Genomic DNA, 23,964 nt, shown 5'->3' on the forward strand with positions numbered 1-23,964 from the left:
AAACAAGAAATCATTTCACTGAGGTATTGATTTTCGGTAAAGCATTTAGCTGGGGGCTGTAATTTGCCAAGTGAAGAGAGTACACCATGCAGGTAACCCTCTCCTTCACTGTTTTAAATTTGAAACACAAATCAAAACTCTATGAGGTCCCACAGAAAGACAGAATTGAAGCAATTTTTGTTCAGTTTGCCTCTACAACCATGGTGCTAATATTGCTTATTTCCAGTCTACTGTCCAAATGCAGGGACACGTCGTGCCCCAAGGGACAGAAACACTTGGAGCAGCCTCAAACAAACCGCTAGAACTTACTCTTGAAACCCGTACATGTAACAGAGTCCCTCTGAGCCGGGAGTCGGTATAGAACAGAGTTTTCCAGATTGACTTCTATGTGGAACACACTGCTTATTAAAAGAGAAGTAATATAAATACGGTAATCAGGAGCTTAGATTATACTACTGAAACTGGCCAGTGACGACAGCAACTGTTTAGAACTTAGACCAACAAAAGATCTTTAGGGAGAGTATTTTCATCACTGACCTTGTTTGGAATTGCCACAATGTGATGATAGTTTTAACACACAAAAAAGACTTTGAGTTGGTTTTAGTCTTGATTTTAAATTTGCTGCAGACAAGTAATGCCTTATTACCCGCACCCAGGTGGGACCTCTCCCCATCACCTACTCTCGTGTCCCCGATTCTGGAGGGTCTCTTGTAAGCTTGTCACACAAGCACAGGAGACCTTGGTGCTAGGAGGTGGCACTTCTCTATTAGCCTTGTCTATTTTAACTCAGGGAAGCTTTTTTAAGGATCTAGATCCAAAGAGAGTGGAGGAAGGACTTGCCACTTTTTTTTTTTTTTTTTTGGCATGAGCCCTTGCGAAAGAAGGGCCACAGACTCACGGAGGCCGTTCCCATCTTCTCCAAGGGAAACTCATCTTCCCCGAGTTCCCTACCTGCTCCTCATTTTGGCTCCCTCTGGAAACATCTCCCTGACCCAGAGGAGGGAACTGCACAATTTCTTTCTCAGGATGCTTCTAAGCCCCCTCCCAGGCCACCTGGGAAAAAAAAGTGTGTGTGCGCTGCTGACCGGGGGTCAGAAGGGAAACCAGCTTTTGCTCCTCCACTGAACCCTGAAGGAAGGAAGCAGGAGAGCTCACTTGGGGATGGGCTGTCCTGTTCCCTCCTGACCTTCCCTCTCCCTGATCAAGGATCTGGTGCAGAGAGCGGGGAGCTCTGCCAGCCGCCCCACGCCTCCCCCAGGATTAGGGACAATCCTTACGGCTACTCCTGAGGGTTTACCCCGTGCCAGGCAGCAGGTCAGGACCCAGCTGAGCCTCCCATCCTCTGGGAAGGAGGAACCATCTTCATCCTCATGTTACAGGCAGGAAGCTCTGTCCCAGAGCCCCTGGCTCAGCGAGGATGGAAGTGGAGCAGCCCACGTCTGAGGCCTCTGTCCTGCCTGGGGTGGAGGTGGCGGGGGTGAACCCTCCCGTGACTCCAGCATCTGTGGACACCGGGGCACTAATCTTCAGATGGTTCTGGTTGTCCTGTTGGAGGTACAGGGTCGGGGCCATCTATTCCTGTTAATCAAGTCCAGTGGCGCATAGAGCGCCACATATAGGGGTGGGGGAAGTGAGCTTCTGGATAACCCATTAGTATAACATGTGTGTAATCGGATGTTACATCTTCCCGTTCTTTTCACCCAGATATGCCTGCCGTACCTGCCCCTCAAAACATCCTGTTGCAAAAACAAACAAGCAAACAAACATCCTTGCACATGAAAGCATCGTGAGCAAGGATGAATTTAGTTACTATGATGCTAGGACCATTGCGTGGGGTTTGCATCATACACTCTGTATAAGTCTTTCAAAATGCCTCTTCTTCCAAGTCAAACATCACTCATTCCTTCACCAAATAATTGTTGAAAACCTGTGCACCAGACACTCATGTGGACCCTGGAGATAAGCAGTAATACAACTGTCCCCGAGGAGTTTCGTGCTGGCCGGAGGAACAAGCTGGCTGGCCTCCCGGGCCGTCACTACCCTTCTCTGCCCTGCTCTGTGCCCTGGGGTGCCCATCCCTGCCTTGCAGCACCTTGTCAGCTGGGAAAGTGGGAGATCGGGGGACAAGAAGAAAGGGGAGTCAGGGATCTACCCCCCCTTCCTCCTTACCGGCTGCAGCTTGGCAGTGGCTGCGTTGCTCCCCGCTCAGCCACAGATTCTGGGGAACCCCCTCGCCCATATCTACAGGCCTTGGCAGGCTCCTCTGACACCCCATCTCAAACTTCTGGCCCCTTCCTGCCCTAGAGGAAGCGATCAAGGGCTTCCTGGAACTGCTAGTCCCTTGCTGACTGAAGTCCCTACATCTTCTCAGTTATCCTTTGAGAGTGCCATTTCTTTCCTGGCATGACCTTGACTGCTGTAATATAGACAATAAACAAACAAATAAATTATGTATCAGATGAGCAAAAATGTCATGTAGGGATATAAAGCAGAGTAAAGGCAATAAGGAATGTGTATGTGTGCGTACATGTGTGCGTGTGCACATGTGTGTGCACACGTGTGTGTGTGCACACATGAGCGTGTGTGTGCACATGATCATGTGTGTGCTTGTGCGTGTGCATGTGCGTTGGTGGAGGTGGCATCCCTCCCCTCTTTCTCCCGTGTTTCTGAAATTCCCCTTTCCAGCCCTTGCCCAATCCCTCCCCAGCCTCACTAGCTCAGATCTCATGTTACTGGGTTTTCCACGGGGTCCTCACTTTTTTGTATCTGTATTAAACAGAGACTTTCAGGCCAATCACGGCCCCAGGCTTCAAATGTGCATCCCAGTTCCCTAAGCAAAGTGCCCTCCACCAGTTCCCGTCTTAGCTCCAAGGTGACAGCAGGAGTTATGGACCACCAGAAATGTTTTCTACTACAGGTAGTTTGTGAGTAAACACGAATTTATTGTTTACTTTTGAGTGTTTGGGAAGCCTGGGAAAGAATTTGGGAAACTCTTTTAACCGTGGAAAACCTGCAGAACAAATTCTAATGCTTGCTCTGGAAACTCTTTGCTGGAAGAAGGGTGACACTCAGGTGCGCTGGAAGCATCATCCTCTCTTTCCCCGCCTTCCTGCTGGCCCTGGACCCCACCACCCGCTGGCTGCCCACTCACACTCCTCTATTCCTGTATTTGTTTTGTTCTGTCTGGCATCTAGGCAGCCAGTGGCAATGAGTGACTTCTGAGGTTGCTGTCAAAAAGGGAAGGGAGGTGGATGAGGTCACTGGAGGTGAGCTGTTCGCTGCAGGAATCCAGGATATGCTTCTCTCAGACATGGCACCTTGGTGTTTGGAGATTAAGACTTTGAGAAAATGGCAGAAACAGGACATTCTCTCTGGTCTTCCCCTGCTGTTCTGCACCTGAAGCCGACCATAAGACCCTCATGTGAGAGGGACCTGAGACAGGATGCCGAGAGGAATTTGAGCAAACAGACTTGGCTAGGTCTCTTTATCCCGTCTTAGCGGTCCCCACTCTCCACTCTTCACCAAACCTGCCGTAGAAACACTCAGGTTTAACTCTTCCTTTAGGTCTTCATTTCTCCACAAAGGCTTCTGGGTCATGGAAAACATATTAAATAAATGGCTATACTTTTCTTCTGCTAACCTGTCTTTGTCAGTCGAATTTTCAGATCAAGCTGTGGCCATAAGATGCTGAGGAAAACGTCCTCCTCCCCTGCACCTCAAAGCCATGGTTGAAACCTTGCAGCCTTCTGGTCTTCTCACCAGACCAGGCAGCATCTGATGGGAGCCAATCAGCACCGAGACTTGACCCCAGTGATTCCCGTGGGAACGGTTCTGAATAAGCGTGCGGGGTCAACTGACCAGGACTTCGGGGTCCTGCCTGTGACCTTCTTGCCAGAATCTTAGGGTGGCGTCCAGAGTCACCATTGACGAATTCTCTGGGTGACTCTTGTGCAAACTGTTGTCTGAAAAGTACTGTTCTACAAACCACACAAACCACCCCTCCTGCTCCACCACAAAGTGCTTGCTTCACGGGGTCCTCACCTCTCCCCCCAATTCAGCTTACTTTTCCCTTTTCCCCCCATTTTTCAGATGACATCAAAGCAAAAGAGACTCATCGTTCCTCCCTTAGTGATTCTTTTCTACACGTAGGAGTCCCGCTTTAACACGGCCAGCGGAGTGGCCAAGCTCGAGGTATCCGGACTGAATACGGGCAGGGCTAAGCTGGGGTTGGAACCCAGGTGAGATCGGGGTCGGGGGGGGGCATCAGGAAAGGTGGGGGCACTGCTGCCCCTGAGCTGGGGCAGGCGCAGAGGAACTAGACAACCAAATCAGCATGTTTGGGGAACTTCCACTAAAACCCCTATGTGAAAATTAAACGGGGACAGAGCAAGTTAATAAAAATATATTGTTTCTTGGACTCAGTGAAAGTAGTTTTCTGCTTATTTCCTTTTTACACAATCACAGTTCATTCCACTTATTTTAAGTAACATCTCTTTGAACTCATTGTTTCAAAACTCCAAAGTGGCTTTCAGTAAAGGTTGAATTTTGTTGTAAAGATATGGAATGGGGGAACTCCAGTAATTAATTTCCCTGGTGAAACACTGTGTAGTATTGAAAAATCTTAAAGCATTTATTTAGCCCATTGCTTCTTTTTTGCATCAGAGATAGTTCATGGAATTAAATCTACTTTGGATGAATGAGGATTTCCCAACACTGGAATGGCGTTGGCATTTTGATACTCTATATAGAGATGTTGAAGCTGCTGGGCTGATGATAAACCTCCACAAGGACTTGCTTGTTTAATGATTTGTGATTATTTCTGCTCCTGGGAATCTCTCTCTGATTCATCTACTCACTCTTTAACTAAAGGCTGTTCATTTGCCACTTGCTGTTTTTCACATGAATATTTTTCTTTGAAATCTTTGGTGGGAGAAATTTAGTTGGTGACCATGACATAAAAAAAAAAAGGAAGTTTTTTTGTTTGGGGAAGCAAAGAGAAACACGAAGCTTCCAGGATCCTTTCTTCCCCATCCATCCTTTCCCTCCTTTCTTGGTCAAAGGGCTTTGGGCTTCCCAGCCGCCTCCTGTCTTATCTACCAAGGAGGAAATAACAACCCTAGGATATATGTTGGTCTTGGCCAGTTGGCCACACTCAAGCACACCGATCTCACACGTCCACATTCACAGCCCATTCCATCAAGATGCAGATTCAAGCGGTTCTAAAAATGTAGAGAAACTCACTCAAAAGCCGCGGATCTAAAGCCCTCCAAAGGGGCAAACCCTCTGCTTGAGTGTTTGCTCTGGGCAGCAAGTGACTTCCGGCTTTGCAAACAAACGTTTCAAAGGGTTGATTTTTTAAATTCCCAAGAGCCCTACCAGTCACCGTATTTTGATCACTCACAGAGCAAAATGAGTCAGAATGTCAGGAATATTGGCGTTCGATTTTCTTAAACTACAGAAATATTTCAAAGTCAAAGGAGCATGACAGCAAAGGAAATAAGAGATACACTCATTCTTCCTCCCAGGAATTTTCACATTTTAGTTCAGCTTAAGCATCACCTAAATAATGTTGCCTAAGTTCCTGGCTTCACACTCTGAGGCTCTGCTCTGTAAAGTGTCAAAGATCAGCAGCCTTGGCGTCACCCGAGAACTCGTTAGAAATGCAAGTTCCTGAACCCACTGTAGATCCCCAGAATCTAAAACTCAGGGATGGGACCCAGTCATCTGCATTTAAACAAAATGCTCAGAGGTGATTCTGATGCACACAAAAGCTTGGTAACCACTGAGGTAGAGCCTGATTATTTTTACCCTGGTGGTTCTCCATGGTTCTACTTTGCGGAAATGCTGATGCCTGGTCTCCAGACGCAGGCCAGCAGAATCAGAAGCTCTGCATACATTTAGAGAAACACCGGCAGATCAGTCGTAGCTGCTGGGTTGGCTCATGGAAAGTCTCTCCTCTCGTAAAATGACATACAGTTATCTTCAGCTAAAATCCTTCATCTTTAGGGTTTCTGCCTCCACACCCAGCTTCACTTCTCTCTTTTACTTTCTTCTCTTCTTACTCTCCCCTCTCTGGACCCCTCCGTGCCCTGCAAGCACTGTGCTCTCCAGCCTCTGCCTGGAACTGCCCCCTTCCTCTGTTTTCCCTTGTCTGTGTCCATTGTCTTTCAAGGCCCAGGTCAAGGTCATTCCAGGCAAGGCTGCTTTGACTACCTTTATGTGGGTGGACACTTCTGCCCTCACTTCCCTCTGTCAAGGCATTTACTGAACTGTATGATGCAGGTTATTTGTGAGCTCTTCCACCATCCTGAGATCCCCTTCGTCCCCACCCTCACGCCCAAGGCAGGGTCCTGTTCGTCTACCGTTCTGAGCCCAGCACCCAGCCCTGTGTAGGCTAGCACTCAGTCAACGTGGGTTACCGTTGAACCCTCGAGGCGGCACGTTATTAGAGGTTCGAGAAAAGGTTAAGAACATGGGCCGTGGCACCAGACTCCTGGGTGCAGGGTCCAGTTCTACCATTTACCAGCTGTGTAAGTTTGGGCAAATTACTTAATCTCTCTGCTCCTCTGTTGCTGGTGTTGATGACACTTTTGTTATTTTTAATTGCTCTCTCTTGCTGAGAACTCCCTCTGTCACATGTCTGTGCTGAGTGACTTAAAAAAAATCGTGTGGGCATGATGTCATTTAATTTTCACTATCTGTGAGCTGGTGAGCTATTCCCACTTGAGGGGGGGAGGCTTAGGAAGGTTAACCAACCACCATGCCTCTGTTAAAACCTGTGCAGCTTGGAGGTCCAACAAAGTGAAGAATTTGAGGCAGAATCCAAACCCCAAACTCCCAAACCCAGCTCTTACTATACTATATACTATATGCTATATACAATACTATATGCTATATACTGTACTGTTACTATACTATACACTATACACAATACTATATGCTATGTACTATACTTTATGCTATATATTATACTACTACTATACTATACACTATATACAATACTATATGCTATACTGTTACTATACTATATACTATACACTATACATAATACTATATGCTATGTACTATACTATATGCTATATATTATACTACTACTATACTATACACTATATACAATACTATATGCTATACTGTTACTATACTATATACTATACTATACCCTATACACAATACTATATGCTATGTACTATACTATATACTATGTATTATACTATTACTATACTATACAATACTATATGCTATACTGTTACTATACTATATGCTATACTGTTACTATTCTATACACTATATACAATACTATATGCTATACTGTTACTATACTATATACTATACTATTAGTATACTATACACTATACACAATATATGCTATATACTATACTGTTACTATAGTATACACAGGGCTGTATACTATATACTATAATATTACTATACTATACACTATACACAATACTATATGCTATGTATTATACTATATGCTATATATTATACTATTACTATACTATACACTATACATAATATTATATGCTATACTGTTACTATACTATACACTATACTATTACTATACACTATACACAATACTATATGCTATGTACTATACTATATATTATATATTATACTAATACTGTACTATACACTATACTATATGCTATACTATTACTGATGATATTGTGCTCCAAGACAAGCTACCAAGACAAACAAAAAGTTAAACCCATGGTGGTATGAGGGATGGTGCCAAGCGGAACAGGATTCTCTTCTAAGCTTGTGGCCCAGAGAAGGGTTCAAATTCAGCAGGAAGACTGTCTCTGCAAAGATGAGCCCAGATGGCACAATCATTAACCCACTCAGGGGGATGCAGGGAAGGGCCTCTTAAGCCACCAATGTAGACAGTTTTCTATGCGTAAGCTGGCAGGTGTTTTCTAAATATTGTTACTTATGTATAATTAAATGTCCATCAGACTTTGGAGGAAACATCTAAGGTGCTGGTTGAAAAATGTCGACTCTGCTGCCCTTCCCGCCCCCACCCCCAGGTTTGATTGAATAGATCCAGGTAGGGCCTGGCAACCAGGGCCCCCATCAGCTTGCCTCCTGGCGATCTCTAGACCACACTTGGACAAATCATGCTTGTATCTCTCCTATCCTATATGCCATTGACAGTTTTCTCGAACTAATATTATATATGAATTATTACAAAAACCTAACAGAGATTGTGAGGGGATGACATTTTTCAACATAAATGGCGGTTCCCATATTTTCTCCTCAGAGCCGCACTGAGGATGCAGACTATTGCCCCACCCAGAGGTGGGTGAGCCTCTGGCCCTGCCTTCTGAGATCCATCCCTGCCCTATGCACTCCCCGGAGACAGGGCGACTGGTGGATTTGGTACTGACTCAGTATCCAGGCTCATTCTCCTGGGGTCCCCATGGTTCTCCTTCAAACAACTTGGCAAATCAATCTCTGTGGCTTCAAAGGATCTGCAGGTGCAGTTGGGGAAGGTTTACATAATGCCAGCTCCGCAGTGAAGTCGCAGCCTTGACAAAACACTAGTCTGGCTCCACCACGGCAACCCCACTGCAGGTGCACGAGAACACCATGTCATTCCGGACACATTTTGACACTTCCCCTGATAGGAAATTTCAATTCAACATGAAATCCAAGTTGTCCTTTGTTTCTGCTTGAAAACAGAGATTGAAAACTCAAATCGGAAGTGCTAGGAAGTGTGATTTCGATTTTGAGAAAAAATGAAATAGTGTTGCTTGTCGAAATATGTGTAGTTTAACTTACAAAAAATATATTTAAGTAAAAATTTAGTAATACATCCATCTCCATACAGTAAAGATGTTATTTAGGCTCAGGGATATGGTCACCAAAATGTCTGCTTGGTAAATGACACTTTTAAAACATTTATCGAAAATGCAATATGCCAGGTGCTGTGCTGGGAGCTAGAAATAAAAAGATGAATAAGACGGCCTCCGTACGTCCTAGGAAAGAAGTGCATGGCAACAATGACAGAATACAAAGACAAAGGCATTTTACAATGAGGGACTATGAGGATGCCCAGAAGAGAGGTCATCTCTGCACAGGGATGGGGAGACATGTAAAAAGGAAGTAATCTGGTGGCATTTAAAACAGGCTTTGGATGATCAGTAGTTTACGTAACAGAGATGGGGGAACAGAGGGCTCTGGCAGAGGGATGAGCGGCAGCAGGCAGGTGCACAGATGGAGATGAGCAGGTCCAGATCATGGCCATCAGGAGGCTGAGGGAACAGCAAAGGGAAAGGAGCCGGCAAAGCAAACTGAGAAGTAGGAGGGAAACCAGGAGACGGGAAGGCGGGGACAAGAGCAGAGAAGGTAGTAATCCACAAAGTCAGGTGCTGTAGACCATGAAGTGAAGGGGGTTAGGAGCCTGGAGGTCACAGACAGTCTTGGCAAGAGCATTTGCTAAGGTGCGCTGGGGGTAGGGGAGGCGGGGAGACAGAACCGAGCGGTTTGCTGGGTGAATGGTTGGTGATGACACGAGGACATGAACATCCACAATCCTTTCACGCATTTCACGGTGAGGAGGAAAGGAAGACGGGCGAGGAAAAGTGCTGCTCCTGTTTTGTGCTGAGAAGGTCCTAATTAGAATTAAATGGGTGGGAAAGAGCCAATCAGAGGGGAGGAGGCCACTGGCCATCTGGAGGATGGGAGGGAGTGAGAGCTGAGCTCTGGGTGCTGGGAAGGACCGTCTCTGCCCTTGAGGCAGGAAAGCAGGAGGAAGAGATGGATGGTGAAGCAGATACTTTAGTGGAGTTGGTGGTGAGAGGCCAAGGGAATGATTTCCCCTGAGAAGGCACAGTGAGGTGTGTGTGTACGCTTGTGTAGGTGTGTGTGCACACATGTGTATGTGTGTGCCGGGTGCGCATGTGCACTTGGCCGTGCTGGTACTCGGAGAGCTGAGGATGAAGAGACGATGGGAAAATGTGTCTACAGATAATTAGAATCCACGGCTGCCTGAGGGCTCAGGGGTCTCCTCTGGTCTTCCTGGACTTAGACCCCCTGGTTATCTGGTTTCCTTGCACTCCCACGTGTGTCCACATATTTGTCAGATGTGCTCAAAGTTTCTTGCCAGCAGAACTTCTGCTTTCCCTGGGTTCCTAACAGAACTCAGGTACGGGGCATATGCTTGGTAAATAACTTGGTTGATGGAGAGCTCTCTCCTCTCATTGTGCCCCCGCATTAGCCAGTAACCACACTCCAAAGGGGAAAAGCAACCATCATTCTAGGAGGATCCTTCCCTGTGGATGGGGAACAGAAACCGGGTCTGCATTTGCAGTATGAAAATGTATTACAGTAAAGAAAGAAGAAACTTCACCAGATCTGAACAATGACTGGGTGCATGTTATAATGTTGAATGAGAGCTTTTGAAATAAGTTTTATGCATTATTACCTATTTTTTCTCCATCAACCTCCCCCTCACCACACACACACACACACACACACACACACACACACACACACACACACGGTATATATACACATCTGTCTGCATGTGCAGCTGCAGGTGCAAACACATACAACCCAGGTCTGAAATCTTGCTGCTTGGAAGTCTGGAAGGGTGATTTGTCTGCAATGTGGAGGCAGACAGGAGAAAGGGTTAAGTAAGGATCCTGAGCAATGCCTGCATTTGTCCTTTGAGGAGCAACAAAGAGAGGAAGCACAGCTTTTGTGGAAGGAAATTCCCAGGCCCTGCTTCGGACATTCGCAACCTGCCCTGTGAACCCCTGAGGGGTGTCTGATAATAAACACTCACAAACAAAACAATCCCTAAAAGCAATTTGACTAACATTCGCACATTTTTCACCAGAGGGCTAGAATACCTTTTCCGGCATCTGTGGACCCGGAGGGGACCTGGAAGTCCACCTGCTGGCAGAGCCCAGTGACCGGGCTTCAGCTCAGGGCTGGCATTTCTGCGTGCAGGTCCTCTTGCCCCTGTGGTCTTTGATTCCGCAGGGGCACCATCCTCATATGGGGCTGCTGGGATGCAGATCACAGACCCACACAGGGTGGGTGTGGACCGCTGTGAGACCCACCTGCTCCTCTTCCATAGTGACCCCCAGACATAACCCTGAGCGTTGCAACCTTGACTAACAATGCAGTGACCTTCCCAGGAGTGAGGAAGGTTTGACAGAGGCATGAAAACTCTCCTAGTAAAGTGTGCCCATTAAGTAACAAATTAAGCTTCTTCCTCTGCAGTGGCAAGAAACCAAGCCAGAACCAAAAGAAAAAAGCAAACCCCCAAACAACAGCAACAAAACCCCCTGGAGACTTGACGGCAAATATTTTTACAGTAATTTCTCGTAAGGAGCTCAAAGCATATTAGGGCCAAAATGCAAAACCGTAAGCAAAAGTGTAGTTTGGGTCAGTTTATTTGCAATGTTGCACCTTATTTCTCCCCAAAAGGATGTGAGGTTTGTGGCATCCGTTTTGTAGATAAATAAGTCAGGGATCAGAAACTAGGCAAGGATAATAGGAAAATTGTAGGTGACTCAGCTGTCAGATACCTTTTCTCGTGTGTGTGTGTGTGTGTGTGTGTGTGTGTGTGTGTGTGTGTGTATTGGAGCTCTGTGTTCATGCATCTATTTTTTAATACTATAACGTGCTTCAAAACTCCTTTATTAATTGCAGTGTAACCCAGGATCTTCGAATGACATCCCCATTTCTCAGGGGATGTCATTTCTGGTCTTCTGAGGGAGACCAGAACTCACTTCTCAGCTCCAGTGAGGCTACAAATAGAAAGCTGACCCTCTATTTCTGAAATGCCATCATGGGCCTCTGGGATATTTTTAGATGACATAAGCATACATGTCTACTCATTTGCATGTGCCCAGAGCTGCCGGGCGACCTGCATTGTGACCCCGGCACTGAGGACCGCAGAGACCCGGGAATGACAGGTTCCAGATTTCACAGTGGGCGGGGTAACCCAGAGCCTCCCACTCAGGGCCCCCGCCGCCCTTTGTACCGTAACAATGCGCGGAAACACACGCTTGTTAGAGGAAATTCCCAGGACCGTAGGTTTGGACATTAGACAGTTGCTCTGCTATGCGGGGTGGGCTGATGGGCATCTAAAAATAAACGTGCTGGTCTGCCTGGGCTTCTGTGATTTTGTCCTGCATAGTTGATTACATTTCAAAGGAATTTTTTTTTAATTGTTTTCAAGAAAGTGAGCTTAGGGCAAACCGGGAGAATAAAATATATCATTGTTTTGTTTCGATTTGACAAAATGTAGGGTTTGCTGATACCCATTTCTATGGAAAAGGCAACAGCTTCTTTCCCATGAGATTTCAAAACAAGCTTGAAGAAATTCAAAGCATGTTGAGATGCTGTTCACGCAACTGCAGAAAGATGTGACGGTTTAAAACTACAAGAGCAGACAGTCTGAGACCCCGAAGGATGCAGTGTTAGCAAAGAATTCCAGGGCAGATGCAGCAGTGATGTGAGTGATGTGTGCAGGGCCCCCTAAGCTAAATTCTCCCTCTGGAAAAGTCTCCAGCTCCTGAGCTGGCAGAGAGGCTGTTAATGACGTGGCTAATTTAGCACAGAAAGAAAAGTGGGTGGAAAATGATGGTTGATAAACTCAGAACAGGCGGCCAGCTCCAGCCAGCTCTCCTCTTCCAGCAAAAGTCAAATATCCCACTACAGTGCTCAAAATTTAGAGGATGGTAGGACCATTTATTCTGTACTTTTAAATGTTAGATTTCTGGATGGCGAAGACTCCATCGCCCACATCCTAGGGTTTCCATGTTGTAGACGAGCACAGATCAGGCACAAAGCTCTGAGTCCTACTGTTTCTTGCCTGACCCCAGTTTGGCTGAAAATGCACAAAATGTGGCACTTTTCCATCAAATAAGAATGTGTTTGCAGCACAAGAAATAACCTACAATCTAGTTAAAGAGTAACCCGAGGAGAGCGGTTTGGAGTGAACTTTTCTCATCTCATTGTTCTCATTTCTGTTTTGCTTTTTCCTGGAACTCCAACTTAACTTGATTGCTGTTACATAGACCCCATTTAAAAAGAAACGCAGCTGATGGGTAAGGCTAGATGGTCAAAAGGCAGCCTGGATCATTCTGTAGCCTTGTGTTTGTTTGTTTGTTTGTTTGTTTGTTTGTTTGTTTGTTTGTTTTTGCAGACCTTTCTTTTGGCGGCTTGGGTTGCACCCTGATATCACAAGACTCTCAGTAGCTTTGAGCGGGAAGGACCTTGAGGTCATCACCCAGACTCCACCCAGCGTGGGCATCCCGTTGGGAACACCCGGGCCACGGTCTTCCAGGGTGCTGGAACTCTGCCCAGGACAGGGCGTTCACCCTGCCACAAGGCAGCTCACCCAGTTTTAGACAATTCTGATGGTGGGTAAATCTTCCCACAGACTGAGCTAAACCCTGTTCCCCTATAATTTCCAGGTGCTGATCGTCTGTTAACCTCTTTTTAGAGCGATCTTTAAATATTCGAAGACAACCTTCCAGGGCTGCAAGACTTACTTCTCACTTCAAATGTCCCCTGGTTCCTCCAGCTAATCTGCAAATGACAATTTTCTCATTTTCACCACCTTGGCCAGCCCCCTTCTTTCCCATTGGAGGCAACACAGTAGGTACTTTCGCTAATTCATCTTTTCTACAACCTTGTTTGCTAAATATCACCCCGCCTTTTCAGAAACAAATCCGACCTTGAGAAGATACAACTACTTATTGAAAGAAGTGGCAGATGAAAGATTCAAAGAAGAATTAAAGAAGAAACGCTGACCCGGTGTAGGCAAGGTTGACCTCAGATACATCCTGAGATCTCGGGCAGGTCGTTAGAAATCTCCCATGCAGGTGAACCTCTTTTCTGTTGCTATGACGACATGTGCTTAATAACAGAGGTTAATGTGAATTTGAAAGATTAGGAAATGACCAGCAAACACATTGGCTGCTGGAAGGCGGCTGCAGACAAGGTAGTTGTGTGGGAGGTCTGGAGGCAAAATGATGCATAAGGAATGGTGGATGGGAGCAAGAAGGAATTTGAAGGGGGTCCAGGGTCCAGAAGGCATTTCGTTTGGAAGCTTCAGACAATGGGGGAGCAAGGCCAGAGGGCTCAGACAGGGGAAGGGAGGCTCCTTGAGTGTGCCTGGAGAGTCTGCTGCAGCCTAAGCCTGGTGGGTTGTGTCTGGAGAACAAACAGAAAGTATCTATGTCCTCCCAGCTGTCCCCGCACCGCGTGGGAGCCCAGAGCTCAGGGACAAAGGGCACTCTGGCCGGCCCCCAGCACCTGCTCCTAGGTGAAATCTGGTTAAGACACAAGTCTTTATGTGGGAAAAGAAAAAGCCCATGTGTTGTCAGGAAGGGAGTCCTTGCAGCCCGTGCCACAGTGAGGGTTGGGGATCTCCTCTTTGCCGTATGTTGAAAGCTTTCTAGATTTTTCCTGCCCTCCTTGGTGGAGCCACTTTCCTCCCTTCTCCTGGCTGCTTTCCAAAAGCAGAGGGATTGCCTGAGGATGGCACTGCCTCCCTCCTTGGCTGCCCTCCTTCAGACCAGCTCTCCAGCCAGCAGCTAGGGCCACGTGGATTCCTCTAAGCTTCAGGGCACCGCTTTCCAGAAGTGATGGCCATGCTGTGTTGGGTGGAAAGTGTCAAAGGATAACCTTAATGTCTACGGCTGAGCATGTGGGCAGTAATGAAACAGCCTCTGTAAGATCACCTCTTCGCTGGTTTGACTCAGAGAAGGACAGAGCGCTGCCCTTCGCATCATCATGGAGCCAACAGAAGTGAGCAGAGGGGAACCCTGGAGATCATCCTCTCTCTACACTCACAAAGGCAGGGGCTTCTTTTCCTGCCAGCTCCCTGTCTTGTTCACCACTTGAGAAAATCAAGGTTCAGAAAATGGCTGTGGCCCCACCCACAGAATGGATGTGAAGTGGTCTCCTGGCAAAGGAGTTGCAGGAGCTGGACTCTGTCAGGGCGCTGACGCACAGCCCAGGTTCCTTTCTACTAAATCACGCGGCCTGCCAGCTCCCAATGTCTTTACTTGGAGGTGCCAACTTTTATTAGAGATAAGGCTTTCAGATTTCCTTTACGCTTTTTAGGGAGAAGCAAGCTAGTGGATGGGGAGGTGCGTGGAGGCAGGACTCACCTGGCATGTTACCCAGTGCCTGGTTCTCGGAAGGGGTTCATTATGCTGAAAGATGAGTAAGTCTCTGACTTGGAGTCGTGGAGAATGAAGGGCACTGATAGTGAAACACCTGATGGGAGACACTATTCACAGAGCCAAAAAGAAATTGATTCTAGAAGGTACGGTCTGTGGCAGGTACTCAAAATACTTGGTGAAAAAAAAAAAAGGAATCTAGCAACTCTCTTAAAGGAGAGTGTGGGGAAAATGTTATAGAGCTTGGCCATCTCCTTGGAAAACTTCCAACTACACATCTCAATCTGGTGATCGGTTTGGGGTCTTCAGACAATGTAATCCATTCATTTGTTCAGCCATTTGTTCATGAATTCAAAAGCATGAGGCACAAGCCATGCACCTGGCATTGGTCCAAGTGTTACAGATTCAGAAGTCAATGACCAGTAACTCCTCAAGGATGAAGATAAACCTAGCAACCATCGTTGGATGTGCTAAGGGCTACGACAGAAGCATTTTGCTGAGTGCTATAAAATCGCAGACTTGCGGGGCACTTAGTATAAGGTGAACTGGATGAGGGGGGTGGAAGGTGGACCGATCAGGCTGCACGGGGTAGTTGGGTGAAGATGAATGAAAGGATCTGGGACAGAGAGAACAGCACGCATAGACCTGGGTAGGCATCAGAGCTCTCTCGTCCAGGGGAAATGAAAGGTATTCGGTACAGCTGGAAAGTCTGGGCGGGGAGAGGTGAGGCTGACAGGATGAAAAGGAGCAGACCTTGAAGGTCTGGTCTACCCTCCTTAAGTGGGGGTTTCTCAGATTTAAATGTGCATAGGAATCAGCCAGGGACCTGGTTAAAATGCAGATTCAGTAAGTCTCAGGAAGGGATGGAGGGCCTGCTTCCCTAACAAGCTGCTTCATGATGCCTGCTATAGCTGGTCCCCGAGCTGCCTTTTAGGTAAGCAGGCTGTAAGCAATGGGAGCAATGGAATGCTTCCCTGAGAAGAGTGACATTACCAGAGTTGCATTTTTCCAAGAGCCCCGTCGCAGGGTATGAAGGATGGGATAGAGGGAGATTGCGCTGGGGTAAAATACGTAAGTGGCAAAAATTTTGAGCATCTGAACTAAGTTAGGAAAGAATAGTCAGCTTCCAAAGAAATGGGTATAAACGGACTAGTGTTCTATGGAGTTGCTGTGAAATATTTCTCCAGGAGGAAAGGCGGCTTATAAGGACAAAAAGGAAACAATGAAAGTATAAAAGGCAAAAAAGATCAAAGAAACATGTCATATTATTTGAATAAGCCTAGATCCACTCCCCTCCCGACAACTGGGTCTCAGTGAACACAGAATCTTGAGCCCCATTAATGACTGGAAAATACAGCCTGCTAAGGAGAGCAGCGTCCCTGCAGGAAGTTATTACCACAGAGTAAATAAAACCGGCTTTCTCAGCCATCCCTTGATAGATACTGTCACTCCTTGCATCTAATTTCAGGAAACTTTAGGAAGAACAATTGTTTCATAGCAAATACTGGAAAATAACACGAGAGACAGCCCACCGGATCCAAAATTGGAAACACCAATTCAGATTCCTGTTAGAAAATCCTCTGTCAGGTCTAGAACATCTCTAACTAAAAGGAATGACTCAGAAATGAGTAAAATAAAAAAATAATCAAGGGAGGGGTCTACATTGTTGAAAAGAAAGGGCAGGTGGTAAACTGTTTCCCCTTAGACAGCAGCCCCCAAATGCAACTTCTAATGAGATCTGCCTCCAAAGGAAAGCCTGGTGTTCTAGGTTCTAAACATCCTTTATCCACAGATGTGCAAATTCAAAACAACGGAAGGTCCTCTCCTCTCTCACTATGCTTCCTCCTGGTCTTGCAAATGAGTAAATCTCAACCAGACGCACAGGTTGAAAGCACGCAGCCAACTAGAAAAGCCATAGGGCCACACACGGCCGCTTCAGCACAGCGTGGTCCACAGCCAACAAGACAAAACAGAAGAGTGCAGGGGACCTACCTTTCTCTTCTGGGCTTTGCAGGCTCCTGAAATTTAACCTTGTCCTGGAGAGTTTCCCAAGAACCTCTTTGGGGAGGTGAGACTTCAGGGCCTCCGATTCAATCCCCCATCCCCCGGAGGGTGGGGTTTCCCAAGACCGGACTTCAGATCCTCGGGCTCACGCAGACCTTAGGGAGCAGAGGTGAGAGTGCCTTCTGGCCTCTGCTGCAGGAAGAAGCTGGGAGGCTCAGTGCGCCTGGAGGTGGGGGCGGAGGCTGGGGGAGGGGAAGTCATCTGGGAACTGTATTAAAGAAGAGATCCTCTCCACATGATTTCCTGTATTAGACGCCTGCTGCCTCTCTCCAGGCTCCCTAGAGGAAATAAGAAATTTAAACGTGTCCTTTGACCACTGGCAAGAAGGGAATAAAGCTGCTGAGCATCATGGACGTGAGAATGAACAGAGCAGCAGGCGGGGCGGAAGGGCCAGCCAGCTTTGCCTTTTACCAAGTGCTTTCCTCCTGAAGTTTCTCCAAGTGTTTAACTCTGCAAAAGTCAAGAATGCCCTCTTCCTCTTGCACTGAGCTGAAGCAGTTTCTGGCCACGGTCCAGAGGTCGTGTTACTTAGCTGCTGGGGAGAGGCAGGCTGGAACAGGCCTGAGAAGGGTCTGCGTGCCAGCCGAGGGAGAGACCCTCTCAGCTCTGTCTTTGGAAATGCCGGTGACATTCTGTGTCTGATTTTGGAAGAATTCCTGAAGTCCTGGGGCCATTTTGCCCTAGGGTTTAACAAATGATCCAAAGGCTGTATCTGTTGATTGCTGGAAGGAGGAACCCTGCCCCTTCATAACTTGGGGGAGCTCAGTGCAAAATGAAAACACGAGACCTCATTCAAAAACTGAGGATTTCGAGATGCTGACCACAGCACGTTCCAGAGGGCAGGGGCCCTTCTGAGCCCAGGGCTGTTTGTAGCAGTACGGGTTGTCCGTCCATGAAGCCTGTCCTGCCAGAGGAGGAAGGTGGGGACTCTGGGGGTGCTGGCTATAACCAGCAGTGTCATCCGGAGCCCTGGACCATCACCATTTTGTTCCGAGGGGTGACAGCCTTTGAACAGCAGTGCACTGGGTCGGGGGTGTGAGAGGCACAAACCACACACACAAATCGAAATAAGCAAACAAAAACATGAATGAACTTATTTGCAAAACAGAAACAGACTCACAGACAATGTCTCTCCTTTGCAGTCTTCATGAAACGATCTGCCGGCTTCACATCCTTCAGTACCTGAGGACAAATGCTGTGACATGGCTCACAGCCCCTTCCAGACCCCAGCCCTAGATAAGCTGTGCCCCCTGACCTCAAAGCCCACTTCCACCTGCTCGCTCCTCACCCCCTCTTCCTTCCCTCTCTCTCCAGCCTTTCTCCTCTCCTGGAAATCACTCTGTGAAGCATGCCCTCCCCGCAGCCCCGAATCCTTTGACTCTCACATCCTCTAGAAAAGTACTTTTCTGATGCTAGGGCCCTTCTGGTGTTTTTGCTTAACAAACCATGCTTATTTCTCACGGGACGTTCATAACTCAGAGTGGTGAAGCCCTGTCCATTTGACCCTGTCTCCTGCTGAGATATAAACTCTGTAAACTCATGGACAGTGTCATTTCAGCATCACAGCCCTAGACCGAGGACCCAGGAGGGTAGGATTTGTGCAAGATCAGCCCTAGCGGGGGGAGGAGGATTCATGACAGGGCTCCACTGTTTGAAAAAGGGGCAAACGTAGGACCCAGTGGGAAACATAAGATGGTTGATATGGTTTTGCAGTTTAAACTCTGGCAAAGTGGAGCCATTCCACCGGCAATAAGGTAGGGCTGTTGCTAAACATTTATTAAAATGCCAGTTTGTCACGTGGTGCCTGTCCCTGTGCCCACGGGGACTGTGTGATGAGTAGAAAATGACCTCTCTTCAGAAAAATGAAGCTTCAGACATGCCAAGTGGATGGAGGACTGAACTTAGTAGGAAAGGGTGAAGGAATATGGGAAGTGGTTGGAGGTGAGAAGAGGGAGAGAGAGAGAGGGTGCCAGATGGGAGAGCGGAAAGGAAAGAGGGAGAGAGGTGGGAGGAACATGGGAGGGAGGAAGGGAGGGCAGGTCCAGACGGAGAGGTGGGGAGAAGCACAAGGGTCCAGCGAAGGCTGGAAAACGGTGGGATGAGGGACATGGCGGTGGGAGGGCGGACTCTCCAGGCCAGAGTTTCACCCAGAATCATCTAGAAGCTCCGTGTTCCCTGCCTGACTCCCCAGTGCCTTTCCTGGGCTCCCTGATCAATCAGCCCCGTGTTTTGTGAAAACACAAAAGTCAGAAGGGGACTGAGGGATGTGCCGCAGGGCTGTTACGACACAGAAATTAGCGTCTGTGTCTTTTTGCTTGCTTGGATTTGGAAACATTTTTAAAGTCACAGAAGCCTTTTTCATTTCACGGTTGTGAATGGCTGTGATGAGGTTATTGCTAGAATTTCTGAAAGCATATTCTGGTTAATTCTCACGGTTCCTCTGAGTCCAAAAGTCACTTGGTGTGTTAGTGTGTATATGTATAAGCTGTGTTTCGCTGAGAAGCCTCAGATGAGGCTGTCAGATTGGAGCACAAGCTCTAGCAGCAGAGATGTATAACCTGACATTTCCGAAGATGATGTAAAGATGCGTTATTCTGAATATCTAGTTTTGTTCAACTAATTGTAATTTAGTGTATGCAGAGGTCTACAAGAAAACAAAGACATTCCTTAAATCAGTAGCTTGAATTTTTTCATGGAGTCTCAATTTTGTTCCTAATTAGTGGATATTACTTCCCCGGAAAATTAAATAGTCAAGATACATAACAAAAGACTTGAAAGTGGAAAAAGATGACAGAAGGTTGAGTGTTGTCTTGGTGAGGAGCTGAATCGACACCTTTGATTATCTTTGATTGGCTGCCTTATAATTCTGAAAGATGTCGAAACTGATAGTAATGCTGATGATTCCTGCCCGTAGAAATACAAACCGATTTTCTCCAGTAGAGATACCATTGATTTTCACCCTGTAGAAATGGTTATCCCAAACATCACATTTTAATGCTCTGTAGGATATTGGTTTTGTATCTGTGAGACAATTCAGTTCAGCACTCCTGACTGCCTACACAAATACATCTACTCTTAAGATTGGTCTCAGAACCAATTTTAGCATCTTACCATCGCTTCATTGACAAGTGAGTTAAATAAAATCTTTACCGTATGTTCATTTTATATGTGTTTGAGGGTAATGATTTCACCTTTTGGAAAATGATCGTTTAACAGAAGTCTAGTGAGGATCAGCGAATACAGTAAGTCATGGTAGGAATAGGCAGTGGCACAACTGTGTTTTCTTCAATATTTTGCTTAATTTTGTGTGCGCCCTGAGTATGTAACGTAAAAATGGAGAATGAATGAAGGATGTTGATTATCAAAGTGAGTGATGAAACTGCCTCAGATGAGCAATTTGGAGGGTGCAGAGTCTCGGGAAGGGCAGAAGCATCAGCAAAGCCCAAGGTGGGACGTTAGGAACCATAACCCGACGCGCGTTTACCAGGAAGGGAGAAGAGTGCAGATGCCTGGGCTCGTTGAAAGTAGTAGCCTCGAGGCAAGGAGACCTTGATAAGCAGCAAAGGGCACATATTTCAGATATTGGAAAACTTAAAAGATGCAGATGACCCAAAGTTGGGAAACAGAAAAGTACACAGAATTGGAAATCAGTAAGATCCTGAAAGTTCTGTACATTTCCAGAATGCATTGCTTCTTCCTGGAGCCAAGGTTACAAAATATATTCTGTAAACACTGAACATCTCAGGAAATGGCATGAGGCATTCTCCCCCAAGCCTCCCCCAACCCCCGCCTTTTTTTTTTTTTTTTTTTTTTTTTCTGGAATGAAAAATGTAGGAAAACTAAGTTGTCGCCAAGGTCTCCCTGGACTGAACCCTCCCTCCAGGGCGTGGGCAGCCCCGGGTTGGAACCACTTCCTCTGGTTTATCATTGTTGAAAAGGCCCCAAAGCTAATGTTTCAGTTTGTCCCCAGGGGAAGACTTCCATTCTCTTCACTTCAATAAGCTGTCATTTCTTCTCACAGAAACAGCAGAGTTCCCAGCTCTTAATTCTTCAAATCAACTGGAATTTATAAAATCATGGAATTTACAGAATTCCCCTCTGAGAGTCACAAGGAATCTTTTTCATTTAACATGCGTTGTCCCTAATCATCCTCAGCTCCCTTAGGGAGAAACCCTGCCCACACCAACATAGATGTCCCATTCCAGCCTCCCGGCCAGGTGGTGTCTCCAACACTAGAGACCCAAGGAGCTCACCATCCAAGCAATTAAGTAATCTCATAACTGTTTAAGCTTAGAAACACTTCAACCTCAGAAAGTTAACCTCACTGAGAGTTTGAGTACAATTTAGGTATAATTTGGAAAAAATTACTATCTACTAGTAATTCAACTGGTGCCCTCTCCACCCCCATATTCCCATATCTGGGAATGGAAATAGGATTAAAGTGAGGATAAGACAGTTAAGAAGTCAAAAAATTTTTTTCTATTTCAAACATAGTGATGTATCTGGGGATGCGGGGTGTATTTTTAACAAAAACAAAATTTCTAAAATAAGAACAACAGCAATTGCTAGCATTTACTGAGTACTTATCATGTACCAGATACTCTACTAGGTTGAAGCATATTTCATTCAAGTCTGATAACCCCTCTGAAAGGTGGGTATGAGGCCTTCCATCTTTGCTAGGCAGCCAGAGCTCAGAGAGGTTGTGTAATCTCCTCATGGTCACTCAGCTGTGCTTTCAATATAGAGCTATGTTTTGGCTCCCATAGTAACTACTGAATTAAAAGAAAGAAGGAAAGAAAGAAAGGAACCAGTGGCTTCCTGAAATAATCCACACTGCCTATATAATTGTCCACATGCAGAGAAAAAGCAGCACACAAAAAACCCTACCATCTTAGTAATAAGACTATGCAGAAAATTAATCATGTTGGATAAAAAATTATAACATTAAAGGCTGATGTTTGAGAGAAATGGGTCTAAATAGACGGGGGTGGTGAACACTGTCGGGAGGCAATTCTAGTCACTGAATTATACTCGAAAACTTTTGGCCCCACTTTTCTTTGAGATTAGTATTTCTCTTCACTACTTTTATTTTTTATCATCATGACAGACTTTCTTTTAGCTGTGGCATGGAGCAAAATGAAACGTCCCTCATTACAGGTGGCAGAAATCCAAGGGCAGGGACTCTTCCACATTTTGTATCTTATGAGCCTTTGTCATTATTGTTAGAGGCTCAGGATCAAATCCTGATGGGAACAAAAATCCCAGGTGTCCCCCTTCCCCCAAAGCTCTACATCCACTAAGGACACTGAAATGTTCGTAGATACTGATCTTTATTGGTCTTTCATTTTAAGAATATACAAATTTCAGTAATGTTATAGTTGGTGAACATTATTGCTATGGCTCAAAATATAATAAGCTTAGAAAAATAAACTCATTCATTGTTGAAATAAAAATTTCTTTGATTGAAAGTTGGACTGATGATCTCCCTCCAATCAGATGGCCATCATTAAGAAGTCTACGAATAATAAATACTGGAGAGGGTGTGCAGAAAAGGGAATCCCCCCACTGCTGGTGGAAATGTAATTTGGTGCAGCCGCTATGGAAAACAGTATGGAGGTTCCTTAAAAACTAGAAATAGACTTACCATATGATCCAGCAATCCCACTCCTGGGCATATGTCTGGAGAAAACTATAATTCAAAAAGATACATGCACCTCAATGTTCACAGCAGCACTATTTACAATAGCCAAGACATGGAAGCAGCCTAAATGTCCATTGATAGATGACTGGATAAAGAAGATGTGGTGTACGTATATACATATATATGGAATGGAATATTATTCAGCCATAAAAAAGAATGAAATAATGCCATTTGCAGCAACATGGATAGATCTAGAGATTCTCATATTAAGTGAAGTAAGTCAGACAGAGAAAGACAAATATCATATGATATCACTTACATGTGGAATCTAAAAAAAAGATACAAATTTTATTTCCAAACCAAAAATAGACTCACAGACATAGAAAAAAACTATGGTTACCAAAGGGGAAAGGGCAGGGGAGGGATAAACTAGGAGTTTGGGATTAACAGATACACACTACCATATATAAAATAACCAACAAGGATCTACTGTATAGCACAGGGAAATATGTTTAATTTCTTGTAATACCATATGATGGAAAAGAATCTAAATAATATATATATGTGTGTGTGTGTGTGTGTGTATATATATATATGTATGTGTGTATATGTATAACTGAATCACTTTGCTGTACACCTGAAACTAACATTGTAAATCAACTACACTTCAATAAAAAATAAAATTAAAAAAAAAAGTTGGACTGATGGTGCTTTAGGTACACATGGAGTCTGAGGAAATGTTAATTTATTTCCATTAGCTGAATACCCTTATCTGACCTGGACTCTTTTTGCAATCCCTTCACCACAAGGCTCTCAGGGAGCCCGAGAACAATCTAGCCTCAGAAGCTGGAGGCGCAGTGCTGGTTGGGACCAAGGACAGACGCACTGGTTGATAATAAACAGGAATTGTGAGGGCAGATATGGAGGGCAAGCCCAAATCCATCAAGTTCAAAACATGATGAAGAGCACAGAGCTGGGGGAGTGCTCAGAGGTCTGGCAAGGACCCTATGTCCCGTAGTAACTAAAATTGCCATGGTGATCATTTTGAAATGTATGGAAATACCGAATCACTATGTTATGTAACAGGAACTAGCCCAGGGTTGTAGG

Source organism: Camelus ferus, chromosome 20 (assembly GCF_009834535.1).
Source record: "Camelus ferus isolate YT-003-E chromosome 20, BCGSAC_Cfer_1.0, whole genome shotgun sequence".
Taxonomy (NCBI): domain Eukaryota; kingdom Metazoa; phylum Chordata; class Mammalia; order Artiodactyla; family Camelidae; genus Camelus; species Camelus ferus.